General features: G+C 40.2%; 1 long non-coding RNA gene across 2 annotated transcripts; it reads left to right on the forward strand.

Moving 5' to 3' along the window:
• The first annotated feature begins 406 nt into the window (after window positions 1-406).
• Window positions 407-17,308, forward strand: LOC125180956 (uncharacterized). Of its 2 annotated transcripts, none has more exons than XR_010829019.1 (2): window positions 407-1,567; window positions 14,153-17,308. It is a non-coding gene; the product is annotated as an uncharacterized lncRNA (long non-coding RNA). The 2 variants fall into 2 exon arrangements; XR_010829020.1 differs by lacking the exon at window positions 407-1,567 and adding an exon at window positions 5,905-6,535.
• Window positions 17,309-17,663: the final 355 nt, after the last annotated feature.

Raw genomic sequence — 17,663 nt, forward strand, 5'->3', positions numbered from 1 at the left:
TAGTAGGGAAAAGGGAACAGTGAATAACCTAATAACACCATGCCAGAAATGTGAGAGAAAAATATCTAAAAAGGGAAAAGGGAAAGCTGATTGCTGCATGTGCAACTCTCAGAGAGAAACAGATCATTAGTTGAGAAGTAGGAGACTTGCTGGAGTACGGTAAATAACATAATAATCATCCAACATGACAACAATATTCATCTTCTTAATTTCAGCCATTTAAAGATACATTTCTAGGATATCTCAGATGCTTATCTTTGCATGGGATTGAAAGCCAATATAGTCTTCTTTCTTGAATGACTCTAGAGGGAACATAGAGGTTTACTTTAAACTAGACAACTCAATTTCACATGGCTAAAGTTAGGTGAAATTAATCCCTTTTTTTTCCTATCCATCCCCTGCTACTGCTCAGGCTCCAGTTGAAGACACTGTATACTCATTAACTCCAAGAGAGTTTCTAGTGAGCTAATAAAGGAAGGAATTTATGATTTCAGAAAAAGGATAAACATCAAGATCCTTGCTCCCAACAAATAGCCTTGGAAAAGAAAAAAAAACAAAGCAAAACGAAACAAAAAAAAACAGAAAGCAGGCTGTGGGGGGGATGCTACATAGACAGAAGTCTTGAAATAGAAAGTTGGTCCAACATTTCTGTGAGATGTCAGCAGTTTTTAACTGAGCTTTGCCTGGAGATATTCAACTGGTTGGAACTAATCCATTTCCAGAAGAGGTGAATCAGTGTCTAGCAATTCACTAAGACAGTTGCCCAAGTGCTGTTTGCTGAAAATCTGCATTTCATTGCCTTCATGAGGGTAGAGTCCACCGGCACGCACAAGTGCATCCAAGGAGGCAGCCTCAAGGTCTCGTTTGAGCTGGTGAGTACAGGAACTGCGGCTGTCAAGCAGAACATCTCAGCCAGACCATAAACCTTTGTGGGTGTGAGATGAGACACTGGGAGTGGGTGAGGGGTGGGGAAGAAAAAGTGCTGTGCAAACTAGGGAAGAGTTTTGTCACTGAGTAAGTGTAAATTGGCCCTGGTTATGCTCCAGCTGCAATAAGAAAGATGGTCTCTGCCCATCCCAGGGGAGTGAATCCCAAATGAACTTTTTCAGGAATAGTGGTTTTAGTTATAGTCAGAGACTGCAGAGATTTGCCACCAACCTACTGAATGAGTTTGGCAGCAGTTTACTCAAGTCTTTGCCTGCAGAAAGGGAAAATGCATTTATCTTCCTAGGACACAAAAGATAGCCAAGATATTAAGACCCTTGTTTAGGATTTGAATGACATTAAACCCCAAACCTAAGAAAACCCCTTTCTGTGAGACTTCCTGTAGGACAGCTATTACAGGTGAGATTCAGCTTGCATGTTAAGACAGCTGAAATTAGAGATGAGATTTAGACAGACATCTAAAAGTGAAGGTATCGGCCTTGCATAGGGTAATTTCTTCACATGGAATCAACCACAAGTGGAAACCTTTTGAAAAGACTCTGATCAGGTCTGAGACAGCCGCAGCATTCCCGAAAGTGGAAAAGAAGACATTATGTTGGTTAACAGCATTAAAGGCAACAAGGTGAGTAGTCTTTTTGGACTTCATTCACTGATGTAGTGCTACTCAAACACTTAGATTAGGCTACGTAACCTATGGTTACATGCCTGACATATGTCCAGTCGAAGTGAATGTTCTGGGCTACCTCTAGGGTCAGTGGAGAGAGGCAGGCATTTCCAGAAGGTGACTTGGTGAGGCACCATTCTTTGGAGAAACCTTTGAGGTAGTCTGCATCATCTGCAGAGAGGAAAAACTTATGTTTTAGACAACCAATGTTCAGTTCAATGAATCCCATGTGTCACTTCCCATGAAGTCTGTTTTGTTTTATAAACCACTTTTAATTTACTCTAATTTTAGCCCAGTTTCTTAAAGCTATGACTACGTATTAGAAAACCCTATTAAAAACAAACAAACAAGCAAAGCCCCACTATTCTGTAATATTTGTGTTGAACATCCCAGCATAATGCCTATTTTGTCCTTTGTTACCCAGTGAGTTAATGTGGACATCATCCATCCTCCTCAAAGCTGAGGCTGTTATGTGATAGTGGACAATGAGGCCTTTATTTTCTCAAAACTCATCAGAGAGGGTTTCTAGTTCTGGAGACTCTGGGTAGATTATGGTTCCTAAATACCTAGCATGGCATTCTCTATAGCCTACCTGAGAGGAACACCTCTATTCATGTCATAAATGTGACTCATTATTTAAAGAGGAAACTCACTGGCAGGATTGACTAAGGCATGCATGCTATCCTGACACCAGTCTTAACCTACTCTTTATATAAATAAGTTTATCTCCTGTTGCTGTATGATTTTAGAGGAATCTCCATGACTTCTAATTTTCTAGGGATGGGCCGCTTTGTGACGAGGGCACTGGTCTTCATTCAGAAAATGCTCTGCTTTCACTGCTGAATGTCATATTTGGATTGACTACTTGGGTACCCAAAGTAGTTGTGCCAACCATTTCTTTCGCCTTGCCTGAATAAGGTACGGGTACAACAGGCTGGGTAATATAGACTGGCCAGATCATTGATTCCTTGACCTTAGATTTCACAATATTTGTAACACATTTGTTTTATAGGGCTTTACAGACTTCTCTTGTAGTAAGCAGGATTTAAATCACTTAAATTTAATCATTTCTGACTGTCATCTAGTCTTAACCAGTTTTGTAGGTATTGTAACAGGGATTTGTTCACCACAGAGACCTACCCTACTCTGTGCTGAACTGCTCTCTAGAGAAGCTGATCTCTCGTCGCGGACTCTAGAGGGAGCCTGGATGACTGCTTTAGAGTAGATACGCAATTTCTAGATAGCTAAAATGAAGTGATACAAATCCTGGCATGTCTGTTTTCTATCTAGCAGTTGGTATTGCATTTCACTATCTCAGCAAAATGCAGCATTCAGTCTTGGAAGCTGTGCACTTCTAGTTGTATTTTATTTACTCTGGTGAGATGCTGCTATAAAACAGTAGGTACCATAAGCGAAATCCAATGATAATGGGGACCTTTATACACTGATGAAAGACTTCTACGGCCATTACTTTGCTGATGAATACAAGAAATTATGGAAGCCATAGTAAATATTGCTGTTTTGCAGTAGTAAGGAAATTTCCTTAGATCATTAATGAATGCAATAAAAATATGTATTAATCATATTTAGTTCTATCCTTCCACATTAGAATAATCAAGGTGATTATGGTTATTTTATAATATTATACTTAATTTTACTCCAGATCTGTTTTGCCCCTGTCCTTGTCTATCTGTTGGTCAGGGCTCTCAGTCGCTGTGTCAGTAACTTTTGAACCTGTTGCTCAATTTTAAATAAATTTAACAGAAGGATGAAAGTTCTGTAAATACCAAGTTACTGCAAGCTTTGCTGAAATACTTTGCTCTGTGGAGAGGAAAAATTCCAGAAAAGAGCCACCCCCAGGGAGAGGTTGCAGAGTGAAATCCTCACCAAAGAAACAGTAAGGATGGAACTGCAGGAAACAAAAGGTTGTACGTTCTGATGTCCACAGAACGGCTTTTCTTTTCATTCTCTTTTGTTTAAAGAAGAAATTGTTTGTCTACATCTGTCCCAGAGTTGAATAAAATTCATTTATTTTGTAGGATGAGTAAACTGTAATTATGCCATTGCATTATGGTCTGCTGAGTGTGAGTGGACAAATCCCAGTTTAGAAACATGTTATTAAAAACAAACAAACAAACAAAATTAAAGAACCCCCAAATCCCATTCCTGTAGTAAAATTTGCTTATACACATTTTTAGTATTTTTTGTTAGTGGTCACCAACTTTCGCAATGTTGATTTCAGCAACACAAGGTCACACAGAGGGAAGTTATGAGTAAATGTTTTTGGAAGACTCTTGAGAAAACTTAAATGTAGAAGGATTCCCTGACAAGGAGATTGTTATAAGAGGGAAGAGAAGGAATGGGAAGGGAAGGGAAAGGCAAAAGAAAGAGGTAAAAGGGGAAGAAACAGTTTTCTGGACTATATCCAAATTTCTTGACACTGATCTCTATTTACTTATTTATTTATTATTTTGCTTTCTTGAAGTTTACATAGGAAATAAAAACAGTAGGGGCTGGGAAGAAACTGTATGATATGACCAGGTTTGCTGTTGACACCCTGCTAGTAAATTCATTCAGACTAAAGAAAGCTCTAACAAAGCTGAGAACTATGTTACAACAGCACCTCACCGAGAACAATGTGTTTTTCTCAACACTGCAGTTATAGTAAGATTTATGGCCCCTACTCCAAGAGTTTAGCTTCTTAGCAAATGAGTCAGGCAAAAAAATGTCTTGCTCACAGATGGTAAGCAGAGTCATGGAGAAATTAAGTGACTTGATGGGGGCCATAAAAACAGACTGTTATAGAGCTGGGAAGTGATCCCAAACCCCTTAAATCCTTGCCTGATGACTTAGAATAAGGTTGTCAATGAATTTTAGCTCTATGCAAGTAGGGTGTTGAGTTTAAGTCAGTTATCTGGATTCCTTTTTTTTTTTTCTTTTTTTTCTTTTTTTCTTTTTTCTTTTTTCCCTACATCAAAGAGCGAACAGCTCCAGATGTTTTGTTTCACCCAGCACAGTTGTCTGCCTTCAGGTGGGACTATCAGGCTTGGACTGATGCTTCTTTGGCTCCTATTTGCAGATTAAAAAGATTTGAGCAGTATGCCACACACAAAAAGGAAGCCATGTTTGCCTTAGAATGACTTCTTGCCACGGTACAATCTCTTTTTACATGTCATTCACTATATAAGCACTGTTGGACAGCCAAATCACTCATCCAAGCACTGTGGACAGCCTATTGCAGCTGAATTATTAGTGCCTTAATAGACATAATCTCAGTTTACTTAAAGTCCCTATATGCTAAGCATTCATACAATCATTTAAGTTGGAAAAGACCCAAAACATCATCAAGTCGAACCATCACATAACATGACAAATTCCACCACTAAACCATATCCCTAAGGACCACATCCACACATCTCTTGGATACCTTCATGGATGGCAGCTCTACCGCATTCCTGGGCAGCCTGTTCCAATGTCAAACCACTCTTGCCATGAAGAAATGCTTTCTGCAATAGTTTTTGAAGTCAGTATTGGCTGCCTTTGTTACCAGCAGAGATGAACTCACAATTACACTTCCCTCTAAGCCCTTCTGTTCCAACTTTTTGGCCAAGCCATCACACTTGTGCAGATTGTGTTGAACCAGGATGGAAAGCTGATACAGAATAAAAGTAATTACATTTTCTTGGGCTTATTTTAACACAAGAGGTTTTCTGAAGCAGTGTATATGTTGGTCTCAGAAATGCGGGTGGCATTACTTGCCACATGCAAGTGGCATGGTATGGAGGGTCAGGAATGAGCAGGCAGGTGAGCAGAAGGAGGGTGAGACCACCTCTTTGGCAGTGGTGTAATTTATGTTTCAACAGAATGGGAAGCCCAAGAAATACATCTTTGCTGGTAGAATCTAAGTGTTTTTCAACCTACAGAGAAAGTACTTGTGTTGCACAAACAAGTACAAGTATTTGTGTAATGTTCAGTGGAAAATTTCAACCAAAGAACAAAGAATCTGCATTACACTGAAGAACTGATTTTTGTGTGTTTGCCTGGACTTCTCATCTTCCTCACCATGAACATCAAGTCACCAGGCAAAGAAAACCTTCCATTCCATGCCCTCTGAAAGACCAAAGCAGTGGGAGCTGCAGGACTTGGTAACACTTGTATAAAGTCATAATTATTCTCTAATTTGATTATTTATGTGTCAATTGTTTGAGGGCAGGGAGAATGCACAGGAGTCACCACTGCATGATTGGAAGGTAAATACAAGGTAAATACAAGGTTGAGGGAGAGGTTAACTTGGGGATTATTTTTTTCTCTGCTAAATGACTTTCTTTAGAATTTTTATAGGCTTTAGGCAAATGATTTATCTAATTTTGGCTGCAGACAAGGTGAGCATCTAGCCATGCAAGTTTCTTCAACAGCTACTAGATATATTAGACTGCATTTCATCCCCAGCATCTTATGCACTTACTTTAATATGGGGAAATTTGCCCTCTGAAAGTGCTGACATCCTTCTTCATTGCTGGAGGTTGTAATTCTGTTGGAACATATTCAACTTTTTGATGACTACTGGTAAGGAAATGCACTGAGTCTAACTGGAATGGGGTTATTTTTCTTTATACCAGCCTGTATGGTGCTGTGTTTTAGATTTGTGACCAAAACAATGCTGATAACACACTAAAATAGCTAAAATATTGCTAGCGTTTGCACATCATCAAGGCCTTGTTTGTTCTGAACTCTGACCCCTGCCAGTACATAGACTGGGAGTGTGCAAGAAGCTGGGAGGGGACACAACCAGGCAGATGACCCAAACTAACCAAAAAGTTATTCCATGCCATCTTGCTCAGCAACAAAACAGAGAGGAGGGAGGGTTAGGGAGGTTAGCCATCATTTTGCTTGGGAACTGGCTGGCCGTCAATCTACCCATGGGAGGTAATGAGTTACAATCTTTGCATTACTTGTTTTATTTTGTTTTCTTTCTTTTTCCACTTGTTCATTTATTTAAAAAAATATTTAACTGGATCCCCAAGTTTTCTTGCATTTACTCTTTTACTTTTCTCTCATCCCATTAGGGTGGAGGGAGGGGGCAAAGTGAGTGAGCAGCTGTTGTGCTTAACTGGCTTCTGGGGTTAACCCACAACAGGGAGATAAACTGGTTGTCAACATCCAAGTTACTTCATAGGTAAAACAGGCATTTCAGAGAATGAAACAAAGCTGCTTTCTTAAGGACTTGTGTTTGAACATTCCTCCAAATCTTCCATGACACTTACATTAGGAAGGAGTTAGTCAGTGGTGGGTTAGTCCAAATTATTTCCATGCTGAATGGCTTGCCTGTACGAGCTGGTGAGGCAGTACCTACGAACTGATCATCTAGATGTTTCACTACTAAACATATGCATAATGAATGAATTCAACCCATACATCTTGCTGTGGGCACTGATTGATACATTTTTCTCTGCTCAGCTACTGATTGTCATGAACTGTGAAGAACCTCAGTATTTCTGAGACTCCCAGCCCCCTTTCAATTGAAATTGGCAGGAAATTTCCAACATTATTAAGGAAAGAACCTGCCAACAAATGAGAAACAAACTAAAAGACATAAACTTTATTTTTTTCCAGGAAATTAGTTTAATAATGAAGTCCATTGTTTTAAAAGAAGGAGAAGAAGGGAAGGGAAGGGAAGGGAAGGGAAGGGGGAAGGGAAGGGAAGGGGGAAGGGAAGGGAAGGGAAGGGAAGGGAAGGGAAGGGAAGGGAAGGGAAGGGAAGGGAAGGGAAGGGAAGGGAAGGGAAGGGAAGGGAAGGGAAGGGAAGGGAAGGGAAGGGAAGGGAAGGGAAGGGAAGGGAAGGGAAGGGAAGGGAAGGGAAGGGAAGGGAAGGGAAGGGAAGGGAAGGGAAGGGAAGGGAAGGGAAGGGAAGGGAAGGGAAGGGAAGGGAAGGGAAGGGAAGGGAAGGGAAGGGAAGGGAAGGGAAGGAGAAGAGCCTGGAGTGTATTCCAAACCAGTTTTATCTTATCTGGAGATTTACCTTAAACAGAAATGAATGCTTACTGTATAAGGCAGATATAAAATTGTTTAGGTGATATAATTTAACATTTATAATTTAACATTTAACATTTATCAACAGATTATCCTTAGAACTCCTAAGGTCACTAAGCTGATATTTGTTTTTTATTTATTTTATTTTTTTTCCTGTAGTGTAGTATTGATGTGATGATGTTCATATCAAAATATGAACATATGAACATTTTTGGACTGAGCAAGCTTTCTGTAAGTCTCATTTTTTTTTGCAGATAGAAGGCGATACAAATATTTGAATTATGTGTTTGAAATTATCCCAGCACCACATTTCGCAAAATGAACAAAGGACCAAAGACTTTAGCTGAAATAAAAGTGATTTGGATTCAAGACCAGGAAAGGTTTCTAACAAAAAGATAATGAAATGACAAAACTGATCATCTGGAGAGGAGTACATAGCTTCTGTCCCTGGAGGCTTTTAGTAATAGAGAGATAGAAACAGTGGGAATGGTTTAACAGACTTGGCCTTCATTTAGTGATGACCATGAGATCTCTGAGGGTCCCTTCTAACCTAATTTTCTAGGAAATAGGATTTGATACCTTACAGGGGAAAAAAAAAGTCCTGTCTAACATAAGCTGATAATCTGAGCAAACAAACTGTGTTGTTGGATACATAGCTCCAGAGTCTCTTGACAGGCTTTTTGCATAACGATGTTAAGAAGAATAAAATAATAGTGATTTTCAGTCTTTTGGAAATGATGTAGAAGATCTTCTATGGATGCTTTAGAATTTTCTTTCCTTTAGATGGATCCTATTTTGTTATTATCAGAGATATTTTCTCAAGCTGAGACTTAAGGGGTCTTCACATAGCAGCAGACACCAAATTTCAGACACAAGAACTGTGCTCCGGGAGTGAGAGTGTTGAGTCAGCTAGTCCAATTGGCCTCCCCTTGTGGACAAGAAAGAAACCTCAGAAAATGACGTGTTTAAAAACTCAGCCGAGACTGTTAAAAAGAGATGAAAGCAGAGAGCAGTTTTAGCCACTAGAAAGGGCACTGCATACCAAAGAGCAGGCCTGGTTTAGACCTTCAAACATGATTCTCCTTTGAAGTTCAACTTTATGAAAAAGTCATTAGCAGAGATGTAGAGATGAGGAGATAGCATGTGACTTTATTGCAGCAACCCTTGTCCCTTTTCACCTCACTCCCATAACACCGTAGGGTAACCCTGGGGAAGCCAAACACTGAAAGCTGATAAAAAAAGAAACTGTTTTTCCATCCACCTTAGTTCACTGAGTTCGAAGGAAGGAGAGCACACAGACGTGTGTGTCTTGGTTTGGATTATAATGAACCTTCACCTGTGAGGCCATTTCAAAATGTATGGGCTTGCACTTCAGGTAAAATTAAATTTGCAGTGAAATCACCACTGGTTTAGGGAAAAGACATCAACTGTCCTGTTTCTGTGCATAAGCCACCCTTCTAGGCAGCTAAGGGGTTCTGTTTTCTGGGAGACATACCAGAGCTCCTCAAATCCAAGGACTGTTGCCCCTTCTCTGAAGTAAATGTTGTGGGAGGCTGCCTGAACCATTAGATACATGGTCACTTGAACTTCAAGTGGTCCTTTACCATACATCAACTGAATTGAGTTTGGTGGTGTCCATGCTCTTTCCATGTACCAAATTAATAGCATCATAAAATCATAGAATCATGCAATCATAGAATGGCTTGGGTTTGAAGGGATCTTAAAGATCATCTTGTTCCAACCCTTCTACCATAGGCAGGGATGCCACCCACTAGATAAGGTTGCCCAAAGCCCCATCCAACCTCCAGGGACGGGGCATCCACAACTTCTCTGGGCAACCTCTTCCAGTGCCTCACTACCTTTACAGTGAAGAATTTCTTCCCAATATCTAATCTAAATCTATCCTTTTTTTAATTTTAAGACCATTCCCCCTTGTCCTAGTATTATCTACCCGAGTAAAGAGTCCTTCTCCATCTTTTTTATAAGCCCTCTTTAAGTATTGAAAAGCTGCAATGAGGTCACCCTAGAGCCTTCTCTTCTCCAGGCTGACCATCCCCAGCTCTCTCAGCTTTTCTGCTCCAGCCCTCTGAGCATCTTCTGTACTCCCACATCTTTCTTGTGCTGGGGGCTCCAGACCTGGATGCAGCGGTCCAGGTGGGGCCTCAAGAGGGCAGAGTAGAGGGGGACAGTCACCTCCATTGACCTTCTTCCCACTCCTGTTGATGCAGCCCCGGATGCAGTTGCCCTTCTAGGCTGCAAGCATGCACTGCTGGCTCATGTTGAGCCTTTTGTCCACCAGAACCCTCAAGTCTCTCTCCGCAGGGATGCACTCAATGAGTTCTTCTTCCAGTCTGTACTCTTCTGGGATTGCAATTCAATACAAGTTAGAGGAGAACAGAACAGAACAGAGCAGAGCAGAGCAGAGCACAGTAAAGTAGAGTAGAGTAGAGTAGAGTAGAGTAGAGTAGATTAGAGTAGAGTAGAGTAGAGTAGAGTAGAGTAGAGTAGAGTAGAATACAATAGTTCAGTTGGAAATGACCTACAAAGATCTTCAAGTCCAACTGCCAAGTTAGAATAGCATGTACTAAAACTACTATTTTCATCCTCTGTCATCCAGGGGAGCTGAGAGAACATGCCTAAATGGTTGCTACCACCAGTAGCATCAGCATGAAATTCACCTCAACTTGTGAGTCTGTGATAGGTTGTGGGTCTGTGAGACAGGTTTTGTGTCTGACATTAAATGGCAAATTCTATTGAGATGAGTTGAAGGACAGGGTTGTACAAGACGTTTCGGAGTTTGACTTCTGATTGCATTCACTAAGAATCACTGCCACTGCTGTCCTGAGTATTGCATAGCAAGCTTGTAGAATAATCAGTGCACTGCCATAGTGACCTGCAAGCTTTTCTTAAGCTTGTGCTTTCCACCAGTACTGGCAATTTTTTTTTGTCTTTTTTATTTTTTAATTTTATTATTGTTATTTGTTTGATTTTTTTCCAGCTCCTTGCTGTCTTATTGTAACTTGTCTTAGCTGTAAAGCAAAGAACCATATATGCAGGTTGCAATTTCAGGCAATATTACAAATAGTTGTTTGACCGATATGATCATCAGCATGTGTTTCTGTCTGGCCAGCATCTGCAGTGTTGTGACTACTGCCCGGGCTGCCTTAGCTGCAAAGCTGTTACAATATTATGACAAGCAGTTTCCAAATCCCGGGGTACTTGTGAAATGCTAGGACGTTTATGGCCCACAGCGTCCTCTTCCCTGCTGAGCAGGATGGAAAAGAAAGAGCTCACTTGCCTTATCAGAAATGAATGAATGGATGGTCTGTTATTAGCTACAGGTCCCAAAGGCAAGAAGCAGTTAACAGTCAGCAAACTCCTACCACGAATATGGTAATGGCTAATGCCCCAGGGATTTTTTTTTTCTTCTCTTTAAATGGAGGTTAATCATGCAGAACTGAAATACTTTCCTCCGTGCTCCTACTCTGATTGTACAGACAAGTGTGAAAAAAACAAAGGTTCAGTGGAACTCCATTTAAGGCGATTGAGGCAATCTCCTTAAAAACTTTTTAAAATACAGTTCTTTTCTATTTTCTTTTCATTTGGAAAGAACTCTGTCTTGATCACCTGATCCCTGAGGCAGGAGGCTTTGCAATATCTGTGGGACCCCACAGGAGGGATGGGCAGGTTGCACGGGGCTTAGCTCCAGGCCCCCTTTGGAGGAGGACAGCAACCATTGCAAGGGACCTTTGGGTCTCAAAATGTGCAGATTTACCAAGGTAGCTGGGAAAGACAATCACATCCTTCTTCCTTTACCTTTGGAATGAGGATGAACAATTCTGTGTGTGAGCTAAAGGATGGGTGAGTTCAATACCTGCCAGTCAGGGGGGCAGAGGAGAGTTTGGAGGGTGGGATGGAGGTGATGAGGACTGAGGACACAAGGTCACCTTATCCCTGCTCTCCAATCCTTGCTCCATGATGGCTGTTAGCCCTGCTTTCTGCTTGACTTAAGAGCATTATCCTCCCTGCTTAAAGTCCCTACTGGATCAACACTTGCTTTGAACTTCTTTCTCAAAGATGCATCGGAGTGCCAAGCTCTTTGCCATTCACAAACACCAAGGAAAACTTCCCCAGCGTTATTATATTTTAACGGAAAATTCAGCCTGTTAGAGAAGCTGCTTTCAGTCCCTTTGGCCCGAAATGTAGAGGTCAACTGCTGGAGCTGAACTGTGATCTGTTAGTTGTAATAAGCAGTTTCTCTGCTGGCAGATACGCCTTGCACAATGTCAAGCACATTGTGGGCTCATAAAGCATGCACTCTGACCAACTGTGATCATAAAATCTTGGCGCATTTGGGAAGGCTATGTATCATGTTTTATTTTTTTAATTAGCATCCATTGGCATCCCCCTCACCCCCTCATCCTTCGCTCCTCCCGGCCCTAACAAACCCCAAAACATCAGGATTGCAGCAACATAACCCTTCTATTGGAAACCTTCTCTAAAATGTACGCCAACACCCTTGAGGCAAAAAATCCAGAAAGTCAAAGAAGAAAATGTTTATCTCATCATTTTGGCATCACAGAAAGGGAAACTTCCTTTGTCATGTTCGCTAGTGAGTAAAGACCATCTGGAGGGCTTGTGTTATTTCAAATCTAAACAACTCCTCCTCTGTTACACTAATTGCATTAATTGAAGGATAATTGTAAAAATAAGCTGTAGAAAGAAAGCATGGAGTGAAATTCACCTCAGAAGTGTTTTCCAGTCTTTCTAGTAGCAGTGAGGGCAGGCTGTGCAAGAACAAGGACTCTGGCTCAGCTGGAATTTGCTGGATGTCTTCTTCAATGGGCTGCTCTCTGTTCACACACCCATTCTGCGAAGCCTGAGCTTAGCAAGCTCCATCCAGATTTCACCAGATGCTCCCCTACTCATCCTGCTGCCCTATTGCCCTTTTGTTAGGGGACCCCTTTTGTCATGGACTACCAAGAAGACATGAATAATAAAGAAAATTTATTCCGATTGTCATTCCATGCAGTGTTTTTACCTTGTTAAAGGAAACAAGCAGTTATTTTTAGTTCAGTTACAATGATTCTAACACAGTCAAAATTACCTATTTTCTCCTAATTCTTGTTAATAATACAACTACAGTTATATTATTATACACCAACTTTCTACTATTTATCCCTTTCTTGTGCTTCTCTTTTCCATGTGCCATTACAGCAAACGATCGGCTTGCCAAGGTGTTCACCTGAAGAGTGCAATGTTGTCTGTGTGTTTCTTCCCCCCTAGGCATAGTTCACTAAGGATTGCTTTTCATATATTTCAAGAAGTTTACTGATAATACATTTTTCTGATTGTCCTAAAAATATTCATAGAATGATTCATTCCTTCGTTCTTCCATGTATATGGAATGGTTTCTTTTAGGCTGAAGGCACACAGATCTGCAAAAGTAAGCAAACTTTAAGTTAAAAAACACCTTAAAATAGATGATTTACTAATACAAACCCTAAACCACAGGGTAGTCAATGAACACCTGGCCAGTAGGTAATTTTCCCATTGTGGCTAGGACAAATTAGACAAGGGTCATCAGAATTTAAACCAAGTTGCAAACACAGCAAAAGTGTCTTAAATAATTTTGCAAATACAAGTGAAACAAAGACAAAAATACACTAAAATCCAGAGAAATCCAGACAAAGCTTGAGAAGTCCAGAGTAATATACTCTCTTGTCTTTGACTGCAGCTAAATATTGCATATTCCGGAGTTTTCCTTCAAGAAGATCATTTTTTTTTTCCCAAGAATGAAATGATCTTTGAAAGGAGATCCAGTAGCAGAACCATCTGCTTAACTAGAGTCATTTGGAAATGCTCCACTGACTTCAATGAAGTTCTTTCTGCTAGTGCAAGCTGGCAGTCTGTGGAGGTTTTATCAACAGCTCCCATATTATAAAGACCTTTTTATTCTGGTTCTAATTCTAGTTTTCATAAACATAAAATTGGAGTCAGTAGACTGATCACAGTGCATGCGTACTCCAGAATAATGTCTCAGAAGAGACACCAGCTAGAAATTGCATGTAGCTACTGAATCAAGATGACAGGGTTTTGCTGAGTTTTTGTCAGCAGAGAATTGTAGCAGGCTCATTCGTATGAGACGGCAAGATACAGCTACTTTCCCATTGCTTTCAGTGAGAGCTAAACATGCTCAGTACCCTGCAAAATTAGACCATGCGAATCTTGCATTTATTTTCTTCTGGTAGGATTTGCTCAGCACATCGTGTTTCAGTCCTAGCACCATGCCTTGGCTATTCCAGGATAATCTAGGATTTGCTTCATCAACCGTTTTCATTCCTGCTCTGGTGACCAGACTGTGTGTGCTGTTCTTTCTATACTGGTAAGGTTGGAATTGAAATATTGGAGAATTACAGACAACTTGTTGCTGTATAAGCTTAAAGGAATTACTTTGCCTGTAAAAAGCAAGAATGACAATGAATTCAACCTAATGGGAATTTATTTTTTTAGGGCCAGATTACTCAGAGGAGAAGATGGAAAAAGAAATGAAGGAGAGATGGAAAAGGGAGTGAAGGGGATCTTTGTGCAGATCCTGAGCTCATCTGAAAACACAGCAAAGACCTAAGTGCATCAATGAAATCTAAGCTTCCTGTGAAAGACAACTGGATCTCCTGGGCAGCTAGAAGAGAAAAGTAAACAGTCTGTGGAAAATTGGGACTCCAAATACTCCGGTGTATGGGGAACCTCACTGGTTTTAGTATTTCATTGAGTATTTGGCTCCCTGGAGGATCACAGCTGATGCCAACTCCATTGAGCAGATTTTTTTTTTTCTGGGGAAGGCAGCAAGAAGTTTGGACAGGTAACTCAGGACAGGTAATCTCAAAGAGGCACATTTGTCAATGAGATTTGAGGATATTAAGCTGCAAGGAGAGAAAAATTTGATATAAATTACTCAGCAAAAGGAAAAAAAGAGTCAAACTCTCCATAAGATTGGGCTTTGGAAACTGATATTTAAAGACAGGTGCAAAGAAACTTTTAGTTTTCTCTTCTGAATGTTGAGCAAATCCAGATCATTCAGTGACTCTCTGATCATGTAATTTTCTTTCTCCTTTGTACACAAGTTCCTTGAACTGCATGACATGAAACTAAACATGACAATTCAGCTGAGATGTGAGGTAGTTCTTGCCAGCCCAAGGCAGTGTTGCCCTGTGTACCAGAAGAAAAATACCATGAACTCTCTTAAGGCTGAAGCTAGAACAGAAGCTAGAACAGAAGCCATCCAGTGATGTGAAAGTTTTCTTTCTGAAATAGTCAAACTGGCACTGAACTCATGATCCTGCACAATTCCTGGCATCTTCCAGAAGAAACACAAGAAACCTCTACTCTAGCCAAAGCCATTGAATACGTAAAAATATTTTGAATATCCATCTGCTGCAATAATAAGGCTTGTATACATCATGCAACATTGGTTTTGCCTTATATAGCTTGCTGCCAATGTGAATAAAGAAATATTCTCAACATTTGGTAGCAGCCAAGCTATTACAGGAACAAGGAACATGAATGGAACTGAAATGAGGTAATGTCACTTCTAATGATCCTGTGGTAGACAGATTGCAACACAAGACATTTCAAAAAGAGAAAACAGGAAAGATTAGATCCTGAGCTGAATATTTCTGCAGTAGGAAACCTTACTTTTTAAAGTAGTGCCTTACAAAGCAGGGTGGCTGGTCACATTTGAAAATGACTAGTAAATAAAGGCTGAATACAGTATTAAGAGACACTGTAGTTAGAGTGGTTCAAAACTTAATGTTTTGATTTCAAGGCAAAATAAGAAATTAAAACCAAAACAGATCTGGTTCAGATGAAACAAAGATTAATTTTTTTTATTTTTATTTTTGTCGTAAATGAAGACCCTGAAAATACTCTTTCACATTAATTAGAAATGTTTAGTTGGACTGAAATGAATGCAAAGTTCACTTCAGAGTTTGCCATGGTTAGATTGGATGTTTAACTTCTAGCTTGCTCAAGGGAAGGTATAATGAATCCCAAGTTTACTGGCACTGGACAAAGAAGTAAGGTGTGTTTTTCAAGCTCAGTGCAATCAAATTTTACTGCTGTAGATATTCATAACAGTAGGTGTGGTTGCAACCTGATTTAAAGAAGGGGGTGAATATATAACCATACTGTCCTGTCCTGATCACATAGCACTGGAAAGGGCACCTAGGATTCCTGTAGTTCCATCTCTGAAAATCTTTGCAGAAATATGGGTATATCCACCAGAGAGGCTGCTGCATTTAAGGTGTGTTGGACCTGGTCTACACATGGATCTTCATGCAACCAGTACCAACGGTCCCGCAGAACATAGGATGAACATCCAGCCAATGTTGCTGAGTATTCAGAAGCCATAAGCAAATGTACTTGTCTGGAATAAGCAAAGTGTGGCACAGAGAAGTAGAATGGAAGTGGATCAGACCCCTCTAAAAAGACCCTCTCTTGGCAAAATCTGACCTGGAGAAGCACTGCCAATTCCAGACACCTTAATAAGGAATGTGACATATTCATTGCTACAGTATTTTATTTTACATTTGGCTTTTCCCAGATGAACTACAGTTCAGTTCTCTTTCACAGCTAAAGTTTAACTATTCTTGCAGTAAAGCAGCTTTTAAAAAATCTTGTTGGAAGGGGTAGGGGGTGGTGGAAAGTAGTTTAAAAATTAATAGAGGTACTTTTTTTCTTAATTGAACTATAAATGCTATTTTAATGGGCATCCTGTAATGTGAAAACCTAGACAGGAATTCATCTAGAATACTGAGAACCAGCCACAGTATCACAAAATGGTCCATTCTCAGAATAAATATAAAATGCAACTCATATTTCCTGTGGGTGGTGGTTTCATAATTCACAGAACTACCAACAGTTTTGCCTTCCTCCAGTTTCTCAATACTTTGGACAACTTTTCAAATGTATTAGTGAGAAGAGAATCTTTCAAGCTAAACATTCCCAGTAGTAAGTTTTCCACTTGGCTCAGTTATTCCAGCATGACCCCATCCCTTCACATGATCTGGTGCTATAGTTTCTTTTGTTATTGTTTCTGTTTATTTTGTTTCTTTATTTTTTTCCACTCACATATTCATAAAGCATAGCATAGATCAGGTAAATCACACCTAGAAGAGCTGGTTTCCCACCACTGACAATAAAAAGAGTAGCAATGATCCATGATCACGATGCATGAATCTGGAGCTGAATCCCAGTGTTGCTTTCTAAAGTGAGGTGTGGTGAACCTTAGCTATTAATTTGGACAAAATGAATTCTGACATTTATTTAGTTTTTGCCTCACGGCTTCTCTGATCTAACATGAGCCATATAAGCTGTCTGTAGTATACAGCCACATCAGAGGTTCTTATCCCTCAAGACCACCTTTATGATGCATTCCAGGTTCTCTTGCAGAGAGATGCAACAAAGTCCTTTAATGCATCAGGTTTTTCTCCCTTTTTTGGGCATATTTCTAGTCCTGGACAATAGAGACAGGGTAAAGCAGATAAGGATGGGAATAATCAATAGAGAACTGGAAGCATGCTGTTCTCAAGTTTTTTGTATGTCTGGAAAAATTTAAATTCATAATAAAAGCTATATAAATTAGTGCTGAGACTGCACTAATATCACAAATTGGTTTTCTCAAGAGTCCTCTGTTACAGGCTGATGTGCAGGTAGCATAGGTGGGTAGATAAATGGATTTATGCGCACACTCTTTCAATTCTATCAGTAAAAACATGGTCAAAATGGGAACAGAGAAGACATTCTCAAAGCCAGTTACATGTCCAGCTCCACTAGAACAGAGGAGATAGCCTTGTTATTTCGATGACATCTTGAAAGCTTCAAATATCTCAGAAAATTCTGACCTGTGTCTTTCTCTTGACTGTGTCTGCACAGGTAGATAAGACTGATCAAAGACAGGGGCACAAAGAGATCCAGAGACGTGACAAGGATTTACATCTGGGTCTGCTGGGCTGGAGGCTGGGCT

The sequence above is a fragment of the Anser cygnoides genome, chromosome 2 (genome assembly GCF_040182565.1).
Source record: "Anser cygnoides isolate HZ-2024a breed goose chromosome 2, Taihu_goose_T2T_genome, whole genome shotgun sequence".
NCBI classification, from domain to species: domain Eukaryota; kingdom Metazoa; phylum Chordata; class Aves; order Anseriformes; family Anatidae; genus Anser; species Anser cygnoides.